Source organism: Salvelinus sp. IW2-2015, unplaced genomic scaffold (genome assembly GCF_002910315.2).
Source record: "Salvelinus sp. IW2-2015 unplaced genomic scaffold, ASM291031v2 Un_scaffold1630, whole genome shotgun sequence".
In the NCBI taxonomy this organism is placed as follows: Eukaryota; Metazoa; Chordata; class Actinopteri; order Salmoniformes; family Salmonidae; genus Salvelinus; species Salvelinus sp. IW2-2015.
The window spans coordinates 192,536-205,562 of record NW_019943046.1 but is presented as its reverse complement, the minus strand read 5'-3'; the positions used below and the strand labels follow the sequence as shown (position 1 = coordinate 205,562).

At 39.1% G+C, this 13,027-nt stretch overlaps 1 pseudogene; it reads right to left on the bottom strand.

Annotated features, from left to right (window-relative positions):
- LOC112071522 (protein RUFY3-like) overlaps window positions 1-13,027 on the bottom strand; it is a 35,629-nt pseudogene that overhangs the window by 21,024 nt on the left and 1,578 nt on the right.

Below are 13,027 nucleotides of genomic sequence, written 5' to 3'. Positions count from 1 at the left end.
GTCTTTGCGTACCCCATCCGCCCACACCCCCCCCCCCCCCCCCAACCCACCCCCCCCCCCCCCCCCCCCCCCCCCCCCCCCCCTCTGCTCATTCATCTGGTCTTCCTAGACCGAGGCTCTCACTAGGGCCCTGTCTCCTTCCAGAGGGATGTTTAGACCGAGGCTCTCACTAGGGCCGTGTCTCCTTCCAGAGGGATGTTTCCTCAAGGTGAGGAGAGGAGGAACTCACCCTTCTACCGTCTTGCTGCTGTGACCCCCGTCCTTAAGATACATGGAGAAGTCAATCACCCCGACCTGGAAACAGGAAACAGACACTGGTATTAACACTTAAGTTAGGAAGAGAAACACAGGATCAAGGTTCTGCAGTAGAAAACTAGCTGTCTGGATCAATCTGACACATTTATAAAAAGATGTGGACTGATGTGGATTGTCCCGGTCAAGTAAAGGTAATACAGCGGCTTTGGAAAGTATTCAGACCCTTTGAATTTTTCCACATTTTATTATGTTACAGCCTTTTTTATTTTTTTTATATAAAAAAAATATTCAGCAATCTATACTCAATACCCCATAAATGACAAAGTGAAAACAGTTTTTTTGAAATACCTGATTTACATAGGTATTCAGACCCTTTGCTACGAGACTCGAAATTGAGCCGCATCCTGTTTCCATTGATCATCCTTGAGATGTTTCTACAACTTGATTGGAGTCCACCTGTGGTAAATTTAATTGATTGGACAAGATTTGGAAAGGCACACACCTGTCTATATAAGGTCCCACAGTTGACAGTGCATGTCAGAGCAAAAACCAAGCCATGAGGTTGAAGGAATTGTCTGTAGAGCTCCGAGACAGGATTGCGTCGAGGCACAGATCTGGGGAAGGGTACCAAAACATTTCTGCAGCATTGAAGGTCCACAAAAACAGTGACCTCCATCTTTCTTAAATGGAAGAAGTTTGGAACCACCAAGACTCTTCCTAGAGCTGGCCACCGGCCAAACTGAGCAATCGGGGGAGAAGGGCCTTGGTCAGGGAGGTGACCAAAAACCCGATGGTCACTCTGACAGAGCTCCAGAGGTCCTCTGTGGAGATGGGAGAAACTTCCAGAAGGACAACCATCTCTGCAGCACTTCATCAATCAGGCCTTTATCTTAGAGTGGCCAGACGGAAGCCACTCCTCAGTAAAATGCACGACAGCCCACTTGGAGTCTGCCAAAAGGCCCCGAAAGGACTCTCAGACCATGAGAAACAAGATACGTGGATTGTGTATGTGTGCCATTCAGAGGGTGAATGGGCAAGACAAAATATTTAAGTGCCTTTGAACGGGGTGTGGTAGTAGGTACCAGGCGCACCGGTTTGTGTCAAGAACTGCAAAGCAGCTGGGATTTTCACCCTCAACAGTATCCTGTGTGTATCAAGAAATGGTCCACCACCCAAAGGACATCTGGCCAACTTGACACAACTGTGTGAAGCATTGGAGTCAACATGGACCAGCATCCCTGTGGAACACTTTAGACACCTTGTAGAGTTCATGACCTGATGAATTGAGGCTGTTCTGGGGGTTAAAGGGGGGGAGCAACTCAATATTAGGAAGGTGTACTTGTATAGTACTGTATTCTGTGTATATACTACACTGTAAATATATAGTGTACTGTATTCTGTGTAAAGACTACACTGTAAATATTACAGGTACTGTTATGCTGTGTACAGACTCACTAAATATAGTTGCTGTATTCTGTTGTAAAGACTACACTGTAAAATTATACAGTGTACTGTATGCTGTGAAGATACACTAAATTATCTTAGTGTCTGTATTTCTTGTACAGACTACGTTATGTTATAGCTGTGCTGTAACTTACTGTAAAGTATAGTGTACTGTAACTACACTCTGTAAATTACAGCTGTACTGTAATGCTGTGTACGAACTACACTAACTATATTAGTGTACTGTATTCTGTGATAAAGACACACTGTAAAATATACAGGGTTACTGTATGCTGTGTTAAAGACTTACACTAAATATATGTGTGTACTGATAGTTCGTGTACAGAGACTATGATGTACGTATAAACTGAATATATAGGTAACTGTAACTTAACTGTAAATTCAGGTATGTAGGTGTAAGACTTAACTATTACTATCTGTGAAAGGGACACACTGAATATGGCGTGTCTGTACTTGTAGACAACCTATATATTGTACTATCGTGTCAGACTACGTAATGATATACGTACGTAAGTATCACTGTAATACTTAAGGTATAGTGTACTGTAACTACACGTAAATAATATAGTTGTAACTGTAACTACACCGTAAATGATATAGAGTACCTGTAACTACACTAATGGTATAGTGTACTGTAACTACACCGTAACATGATAGGTGTACTGTAACAACGGTAAAATTTATAGTGTACTGTACATACCACCAGTAAATATAGTGTACTGTAACATACACCGTAATAATATATAGTGGTACTGTAACTACACCGTAAATATATAGTGTACTGTAACTACACCGATAAATAATATATAGCTGTAACTGTAACTACACTAACAATATTACTGTATACTAAAATAGGTCATAAGTACAAAATATAGGCTACTCCGTCAACTTACCACGAAATAATCCTGACGTTCACAATATATAGTGTAGACTGTACTACACCGTAAATGTATAGTAGTACTGTAACTACACCGTAATGTTATAGGTGTACTGTACTACACCGTATGTTAGTGTACTGTAACTACACCGTAAAATATATGTGTACTGTAAACATACACCGTTAATATTATAGATGTTACTGAACTACACCGAAGAATTAGTAATCATATTCAGTGTACTGTAACTACACCGTAAATTGTATAGTGTACTGTAACTACACCGTAAATGGTATGTGTACTGTAACTACACCGTAAATTATAGGTACTGTTAACTACACCGTAAATTATACAGTGTACTGTAAACTACACCTAAGTGTAAACTACGAAATACATGTACTGTAATACCCGTAAACTGTACAGTGTTACTTGTAAACTACACCGTAAATGTACAGCTGTCTGATAGACTACACCGTACAATGTCATGTGTACCTGTAACTACCACCGTAGTTAATGTAGTACACGTTGTTTTAACTGTACCGTACTTACACCGTAATGTATAGTGTACTTTAACTACACCGTAAATTATAGTGTACTGTAACTACACCGTAAATGTATAGTGTACTGTAACTACACCGTTATGTATAGTGTACTGTAACTACACCGTAAATGTTATAGGCTGTACTGGTAACTTACACCGTACATATATAGTGTACTGTAACTACACGGTAATATTAGTGTACTGTAACTACACCGTAAATATATAGTGTACTGTAACTACACCATGTTAGGTACTACTACCGTAAATATATAGTGTACTGTAACTACACCGTAAATATATAGTGTACTGTAACTACACCGTAAATATATAGACTGTTACCTGTAATACACCGTAAATATATAGTGCTGTAACTACACCTAAATGTACTGTAACTACCCGTAATATATAGTGTACTGATAACTTACACCGTAAAATATATAGTGTACTGTTACTACACCGTAATATTATAGTGTACTGTAACTACACCGTAAATTATATGTTACTGTAACTACACCTAAATATATAGTGTACTGTAACTACACCGTAAAATATATAGTGTACTGTAACTACACCGGTAAATCATATAGTTGTACTGTAACTACACCGTAAACTATATAGTTTACTGTAACTACACCGTAAATATATGTGTACTGTAACTACATCGTAAATATGATAGTGTACTGTAACTACACCGTAAGTTATAGTGATACTGTAACTACACCTACGAATATTAGTTACTGTAACTACACCGTAAATATTTACAGTTGTACTTGTAACTACGATGTAAATATATAGTGTACTGTAACATAACGTAAAGTACGTACAGATAGTGTTACTAGTATACAGTGTAAGTACAGTGTTACTGTATGTGATACAGAACACTAATATATATGTACTGTAACTACCGTAAATGTACTAGTGATACTGTAAACTACACCGTAAATGTATTAGTGTACTGTAACTACACGTATGTATATCCTGTAACTACCCGTAAAGTATAGTACTGTAACTACACCGTAATGTTAGTGTACTGTAACTACACGTAAATGTATAGTGACTGTAAACTACACCTAAATGTATAGTGTACTGTAACTACACCGTAAATATTATTAGTGTACTGTAACTACACCGTATACATGATGTAATTACTTATGTACTGTACTGTAACTACACTGTAAATGTACAGTGTACTGTAACTACACTGTAAATATACAGTGTACTTAACGGTACACTACTATTATAGTGTACTGTAACTACACCGTAAATGTATAGTGTACTGTTTAACTACACCGTAATATATAGTGTACTGTAACTACACCGTTACAATGTATAGTGTACTGTAACTACACCGTAAATATATAGTGTTTACCTGTAAACTACACCGTAAACTGTAGTATTAAGTGTACTGTAACTACACCGTTTAAATTTATAGTGTACTGTAACACACGTAAATATCTAGTGTACTGTACTACACCGTAAATATTATAGTGTACTGTAACTACACCGTAAATATATAGTGTACTGTAACTACACCGTTAAATATATGTAGTACTGTAACTACACCGTAATTATATAGTGTACTGTAACTACACCGTTATATATAGTGTACTGTAACTACACCGTAATATATAGTGTACTGTAACTTACACCGTAAAATGACTAATACCCGTAAATATATAGTGTACTGTAACTACACCGTAAATTATAGGTACTGTAACTCACGTAAATATATGGACTGTAACTACACCGTAAATATATGTGTACTGTACAACCTTAATATAGTGATCTGTAACTACACCGTAATGTATGTGTACTGTAACTACACCGTAAATGTATAGTGTACTGTAACTACACCGTAAATGTATAGTTGTATGTAACTACACCGTAATGTAGTATAGTGTACTGAAACTACACTTGTAAAATGTATAGTGTACTGTAACTACACGTAAATGATAGTGTACTGAATACACTGTAAATGTATAGTGTACTGTAAACTACCACGTAAATGTATAGTGTACTGTAACTACACCGTAAATGTATAGTGTACTGTAACTACACCGGTAATCTATAGTGTTACTGTAACTCACCGTAAATATACAGTGTACTGTAAACTTACACCGTAAATGTACAGTGTACTGTAACTACACGCTAAATGTACAGGTCTGAACTACACTGTAAATGTACAGTGTTACTGTAACTCACGTAAATGTAACAGTTGTACTGTACTACACTGATAAAGGTATGTAACTCACTGTAATTATAGTCTGTAACTACACTGTAATGATACAGTGTACTGTAACTACACTGTAAATATCAGTGTACTGTAACTACACTGTAAATGTACAGTGTTACTGTAACTACCAACTGTAAATGTACAGTGTACTGTAACTACACTGTAAATGTACAGTGTACTGTAACTACCACTGTAATATATATAGTGTACTGTACTACACTGTAAATATATAGTGATACTGTAACTACACTGTAAATATATAGTGTACTGTAACTACACTGTAAATATATAGTGTACTGTAACTCACACTGTAAATATATAGTGTACTTGTAACTTACACTGTAAATATATAGTGTACTGTAACTACACTGTAAATATATAGTGTACTGTAACTACACTTAATATATAGTGTACTGTAACTACACTGTAAATATATAGTGTACTGTAACTACACGTAAATATATAGTGTACTGTAACTACACTGTAAATATATAGTGTACTGTAACTACACTGTAAATATATAGTGTACTGTAACTACACTGTAAATGTACAGTGTTACTGTAACTACACTGTAATGTATAGTGTACTGTAACTACACTGTAAATATATAGTGTACTGTAACTACACTGTAAATGTATTAGTGTACTGTAACTACACTGTAAATGTATAGTGTACTGTAACTACACCGTAAATATATACTGTACTCGTACTACACCGTAAATATTATAGTGTACTGTACTACACCGTAAATATATATGTGTACTGTATACGTATTGTACTTACACACTGTAAATATATAGTGTACTGTAACTACACTGTAAATATATATAGTGTACTGTAGACTGACCCCGTTAAATATATAGTGTCTTAACGTACACTGTAAATGTATAGTGTAAACATCAACCTGTTGAGTCCGGTCTTCTCCCTTCATTACAGAGGTTGATGACGTTACCAACCAGCAGGAGCCCGGCGATCACGGCTTCCTCCTCCATCAATTGAGCGCATTGGCCTCGTAGAACTCACTGTTAACGCACACACACACACACAACACCATTGCCTCGTTAAACAACATGTTAACACACACACACCACCTTGCTCTCTTAAACCAACACTGTTACCACACAACACACACACACACACATTGGCTCTTCGTTTTACATACACCTGTTAAACACACACCATTGCCTCGTTAACAAACATGTTAACACACACACACACACACATTGGCCTCATTAACACCACTGTTCACACCACACACAACTCGTGCACGCAATGCTCCACACCACCCTGAGCAGGTCCCCTTCTGTTGTTGATGGTCTTCATGTAGTCTGACAGCTTCTTTGCATCAGGGCCCAATCGCAGCCAGGCCCGCCCTCTTCCTAACGGGGTTCTGGTGTAGGACAGAGATTTACACCAATTCAGATATCAGAATCACACTGTTGCATTAGCCATGGCAAAAATGCATAGAATTGCAGACATCTTGCTTCAAAAGAGAAATAAAATTCTCAGCTCAATGTAAAAACATTTGTAGAATTGTATCTCTACGCCACCAATGTACAGTCAAGTCGTTATAGTTTACATACACTAAGGTTGGAGTCATTTAAAACTCTCGTTTTTTCAACCACTCCACCACTATTTCTTGTTTAACAAAACTATAGTTTTGGCAAGTCTGTTGTGTCATGCACAAAGTAGATGTCCTTAGTCATTTTTCAACAATTGTTTACAGACAGATATTTCACTGTATCACACAATTCCCGTGGGTTCATGAAGTTTTACACTAAGTTGTCTGTGCCTTTTAAACAGCTTGGAAAATTCCAGAAAATTATGTCATCGGCTTAGGCGTTCTGCTATATTGCATATCATTTTGTAGTCATTTGGAGGTGTACCTTGGATCTTGTGATTTCACAAGGCCTACCTTTAAACTCAGTGCCTCTTGTGCTTGAATCATGGGAAAATCAAAAAAAATCAGCCAAGACCCAGAAAGAAAATATAGACCTTACCAAGTCTGGTTCTCTCCTTGGGAGCAATTTCCCAAACGCTCTGAGGTACCACGTTCATTGTACGACAAACATAGATACGCAAGTATAAACACCATGGGACCACGCAGCTATCATACGCTCAGGAAGGACGCGTTCAGACCACGGTTTGCAACTGCACACTGGGACAAGATGCGTACTTTGGTAGAAATGTCCTCTGGTCTGATGAAACAAATAGAATTGTTGGCCATAATGACCATCGTTATGTTTGAGAAAAAGGGTGAGGCTTGCAAGCCGGAAGAACGCCATCCCAACCGTGAAGACGGTGCGGTGGCAGCATCATGTTGTGGGGGTGCTTTGCTGCAGGAGGGACTGGTGGCACTTCACAAAATAGATGGCATCATGAGGAGGGAAATTATGTGGATATATTGAAGTCAACATCAGTCAGGAAAGTTAAAGCTTGGTCGCAAATGGGTCTTCCAAATGGGTCTTCCAATGGACAATGACCCCAGCATACTTCCAAAGTTGTGGCAAAAGTGGCTAAGGGAAAAAACGTCAAGGTACTGGAGTGGCCATCACAAATCCCTGACCTCAAATCTATAGAAAATCTGTGGACAGAACTGAAAAATAGTGTGTGCGAGCAAAGAGGCCTACAAACCTGACTCAGTCTACACCAGCTCTGTCAGGATAATGGGCCAAAATTCACCCAACTTATTGTGGGAAGCTTGTGAAGGCTACCCCATTAAATTGTTTATAACTTGAGTCAAATGTTAAGGCAATGACCAAACTACTTGTGTATATTTACTTCTGGAAAAACTGGAATGTGGATGAAGAAATAAAAGTGAATAAAAAATAATTCTCTACTATGATGTACATTATAGGGAGATGCTCTCTATGATGACATTATAGGGAGACGCTCTACTACGATGAAATTATAGGGAGACGCTATGATGACATTAGTTTAGTCAGTCGAAGGTCTACTTGAGTCCTGGCAGGTCTTAGCAGCTGGCGGTTATCTCTCCAGCCTCAGGGGTGAGTTTTCTCACCAGCTCCAAGGCCCCCCAGAAGAGCTTATTTGCCCCAGGAACGCTCTTCTTGGCTGAGGGGGGGGGGGGGGGGTCGTAGAGGAAGGGGGTTTGAGGACAAGCAGATGACTGGTGTTAGGCAGAGGGTCTGGGTTAAGACCAAGAAAGCTTTAGTTTCCTTTTTTACGCTTAAAACCCTCTGGCGTAAACTGGGCACTCTTCTTCTAAGTTGCCTAAATGTAAAAAAACAATAGCTTGTAGTGGTCACATACATACAATGCCTTCAGTAAGTATTCATACCCCTTGACTTATTGCACATTTTTTGTTGTGTTAGACGGAATTCAAAATTGATTCAAAATTATTTTTATTTTTTTTAAATCGCCACCCATCTACACACAATACTCCATCATAAAGTGAAAACATGGTTAGACAGTTTTTCAAATGTATTGAAAATTAAACAGAAATATCTAATTTACATAAGTATTCACACTCATGAGTCAACACGTTAGAATCACCTTGGGCAGTGATTACAGCTGTGAGTCTTTCTGGGTAATTCTCTAAGAGCTTTGCACACCTGGTTTGTACAATATTTGCACATTATTCTTTTTTAAATTCTTTAACCTCTGACAAGTTGGTTGTTGATTATGATAGACAGCCATTTAAGGCAATTTAAGTCAAAACTTGTAACTAGGCCACTCAGGAACATTCAACATCGGCTTGGTAAGCAACTCCAATGGAGATTTGGCCTTGTGTTTTAGGTTATTGTCCTGCTGTAGGTGAAGTCATTTCCCAGTGTCTGGTGGAAAGCAGGCTGAACTAGGTTTTCCCTGTGCTTAGCTCTATTCCGTTTCTTTGTATCCTAAAGAATTCCCTTGTCTTTGCTGATGACAAGCATACCCATAACATGATGCAGCCACCACCATGCTTGAAAATATGAAGTGGTACTCAGTGATATGTTGTGTTGGATTTGCCCCAAACATAACACTTTGTATTCAGGACATAAAGTTAATTTCTTTCCCACATTTTTTGCAGTTATACTTTAGTGCCTTGTTGCAAACAGGATGCATGTTTTGGAAGATTTGTATTCTGTACAGGCTTCCTTTTTAGGTTAGTATTGTGGAGTAACTACAATGTTGTTGATCCATCCTCAGTTTTATATCACAGACATTAAACTCTGTAACTGTTTTAAAGTCACAATTGGCCTCATGGTGAAATCCCTGAGCGGTTTCCTTCCTCTCTGGCAACTGAGTTAGGAAGGACACCTGTATCTTTGTAGTGACTGGGTGTATTGATACACCATCCAAAGTGTAATTAATAACTTCATCAAAGCCATTCATTGCTCAAAGGCATATTCAATGTTTGCGTTTTTATTTTCACCCATCTACCAATAGGTGCCATTCTTTGCGAGGCATTGGAAAACCTCCCTGGTCTTTGCTGTTGAGTCTGTTTGAAATTCACTGAGGGACCTTATAGATAGTTGTATGTGTGGGGTACAGAGATGAGGTAGTCATTCAAAAACAATCACAATATACCCTATTATTGCACACAGAGTGAGTCTATGCAACTTATGTGACTTGTTAAAACACATTTTTACTCCTGAACTTATTTAGGCAATAACAAAGGGGTTGAATACTTATGGACTCAAGACATTTCAGCTTTGAATTTTTTATTAATTTGAAACATAATTCCTTTGACATTAACGGGGTTTAAAATTATATTATTTCAGCGATAGTACTATTGGGACTAGTCCTATCTATTTGTGGGGAAATTCATTGGGTTTGTGTGTGTAGAGGTCAGTGACACAAAATCTGAATTGAATCCATTTTAAATTCAGGATGTAAGACAAGAAAATGTGGAAAAATTCAAGGGGTGTGAATACTTTCCGAAAGCACTGAACATCCTTGGCTTATGAGAATCATTATCATAACTGTATAGGTCCAGCAGGGATACGACTATTATAAAGATTACTGCAAAGGAGGAATAAACATCGAGAACAAACAGATCTGGGACCAGATTGTCACGCTAAACAGATCTGGGACCAGATTGTCACCCTAAACAAGTTGGTAAGAGAGACTAAACGAGTTGGTAAGAGAAAACAAACAGATCTGGGACCAGATTGTCACGCTAAACGAGTTGGTAAAGAGAGAACAAACAGATCTGGGACCAGATTGTCACGCTAAACGAGTTGGNGCTAAACGAGTTGGTAAAGAGAGAACAAACAGATCTGGGACCAGATTGTCACGCTAAACGAGTTGGTAAGAGAGAACAAACAGATCTGGGACCAGGCTAGAAACAAACAATAACATAGGTAGCTGTAACATCTCCTTACTTTTGAGTCCGTGTTTGAGGCAGTGCTCCATGACCACGAAGAACTGCTGTAGAGGAGCGTAGTCCGAGTCCAGGGTTCTGCCCAGGTTCAGGGCCGACTCAATCAGACCCTTGATGCTCAGCTTAGCCATGTTCATCAGGTTCAACCGCTCGATGGCTATAGGGTCCTTCGGATCTGGACAGAGAGGGACAAAGGAGGCAGAAGACATAGGAGAGAAAGAGATTTGAGCAACAAACACCCTGGTACAAAGTACATCGGTCACCATGGCAACAGCTGAAAGCARAGCATATCAAAACTGAGAAGGGAAGGTGACCTGCTACCACTAGACAGAGAGAGATCACCTGCTACCAATAGACAGAGAGAGAGAACCTACTACCAGTAGACAGAGAGAGAGAGAACCTACTGTCACGTCAACCTGCTACCAATAGACAGAGAGAGAGAGGACCTACTACCAATAGACAGAGAGAGAGAGGACCTACTACCAATAGACAGAGAGAGAGAGGACCTACTACCAATAGACAGAGAGAGAGAGAGAGGACGTCTCTAGTACACAAATTGAGCGAATTCCTTCCTACAAATATAATGGTATCTGGCTTGATGACAAACTGTCATTTAAAAAACATGTCACTGAGCATAATGAAATGAAAATCAAAAGGAACATAAAACTAAACATCCCAATTACGATCTGACAAACAATACTTCAAATCAGTTATAGAACCCAATGCCCTCCATCCTTGAGAAGTTTCTACAACTTGATTGGAGTCCACCTGTGGTAAATCCAATTGGTTGGACATGATTTGGAAAAGCACACACCTGTCTATATAAGGTCCCACAGTTGACAGTGACTGGTGCACTTCACAAAATAGATGGCATCATGAGGATGGAAAATGATGTGGATATATTGAAGCAACATCTCAAGACATCAGTCAGGAAGTTAAAGCTTGGTCGCAAATGGGTCTTCCAAATGGACAATGACCCCAAGCATACTTCCAAAGTCCTGAAGCAAAATGGCTTCAGGACAACAAAGTCAAGGTTTTGGAGTGGCCATCACAAAGCCCTGACCTCAATCCTATAGAACATTCGTGGGCAGAACTGAAAACGCGTGTGCGAGCAAGGAGGCCTACAAACCTGACTCTACCTTCTTGCCCTTTGTGCTGTTGTCTGTGCCCAATAATGTTTGTACCATGTTTTATCCTTCTACCATGTTGTGTTGCTACCCTGCTGTGTTGCTACCATGTTGTTGTCATGCTGTGTTGCTACCGCGTGCCTGTGTTGCCTACGTGCTGTGTTGCTGTCATGCTGTGTTGCTGTCATGCTGTGTTGCTGTCATGCTGTGTTGCTGTCATGCTGTGTTGTTGTCATGCTGTGTTGTTGTCATGCTGTGTTGCTACCCTGCTGTGTTGCTACCCTGCTGTGTTGCTACCCTGCTGTGTTGCTACCCTGCTGTGTTGCTACCCTGCTGTGTTGCTACCCTGCTGTGTTGTCATGTGTGGCTGCCTTACTACATAAAGAGAGACCTAAGACAACAACATAGCGATGTCTCTCTTGTCGTGATGTGTGTTTTGTCCTATATTTTTAATCCCAGCCCCCGTCCCCGCACGAGGTCTTTTGCCTTTTGGGTAGGCCGCCATTGTAAATAAGAATTAGTTCTTAACTGCCTAGTTAAATTAAAGGTTAAATAAAAGGTTAAATAAAAGGTTAAATGAAAGGTTAAATKAAAGGTTAAATTAAAGGTTAAATAATAATAACAAATGCCCAGCAGAGGGAGTTCCCTTTGACCATTTCCCGATTCACTGCTGATAGAAAGTAGCAGAGATCCCACTCTGGTAATGTGACGTGTTTAAATAGTATATTGTTTAAAACCATGTCTAAAAATGAACAATATTCATGTTGAATAAATTAATGTGTAAAATTATATGATTTATCTATACACTAGATGACCTATAGGGGGCGCTGTGTTGAAGCTAGCCTCCATCTTGGTACTCCCCCTCCGTTGTCAAATATATTTAGGAAGTTATAAGAATCCATTTATTAATGTCTACATGTTTTTGCCATGTTTATTTTATTAAAGACACATTAATGCATACTTTAACATTTAATTATGAGCTAAACAAAAATATATATTTTTAGAGATGACTAATGTTACTGTCTCCACTACAACAACAAAATACATGTCATTTTCTTCTTGAAACATTTAATTGAAATGCTGTAAATTCCATTCATTCCTCCGACTGGGAGTGAAATATGGCCGACTGGTGGCATCAAAGCTTCTCAACGGCCAATACACAAGACCCCTACAGGACCCCCCCTACAGGACCCCCCTCCTACA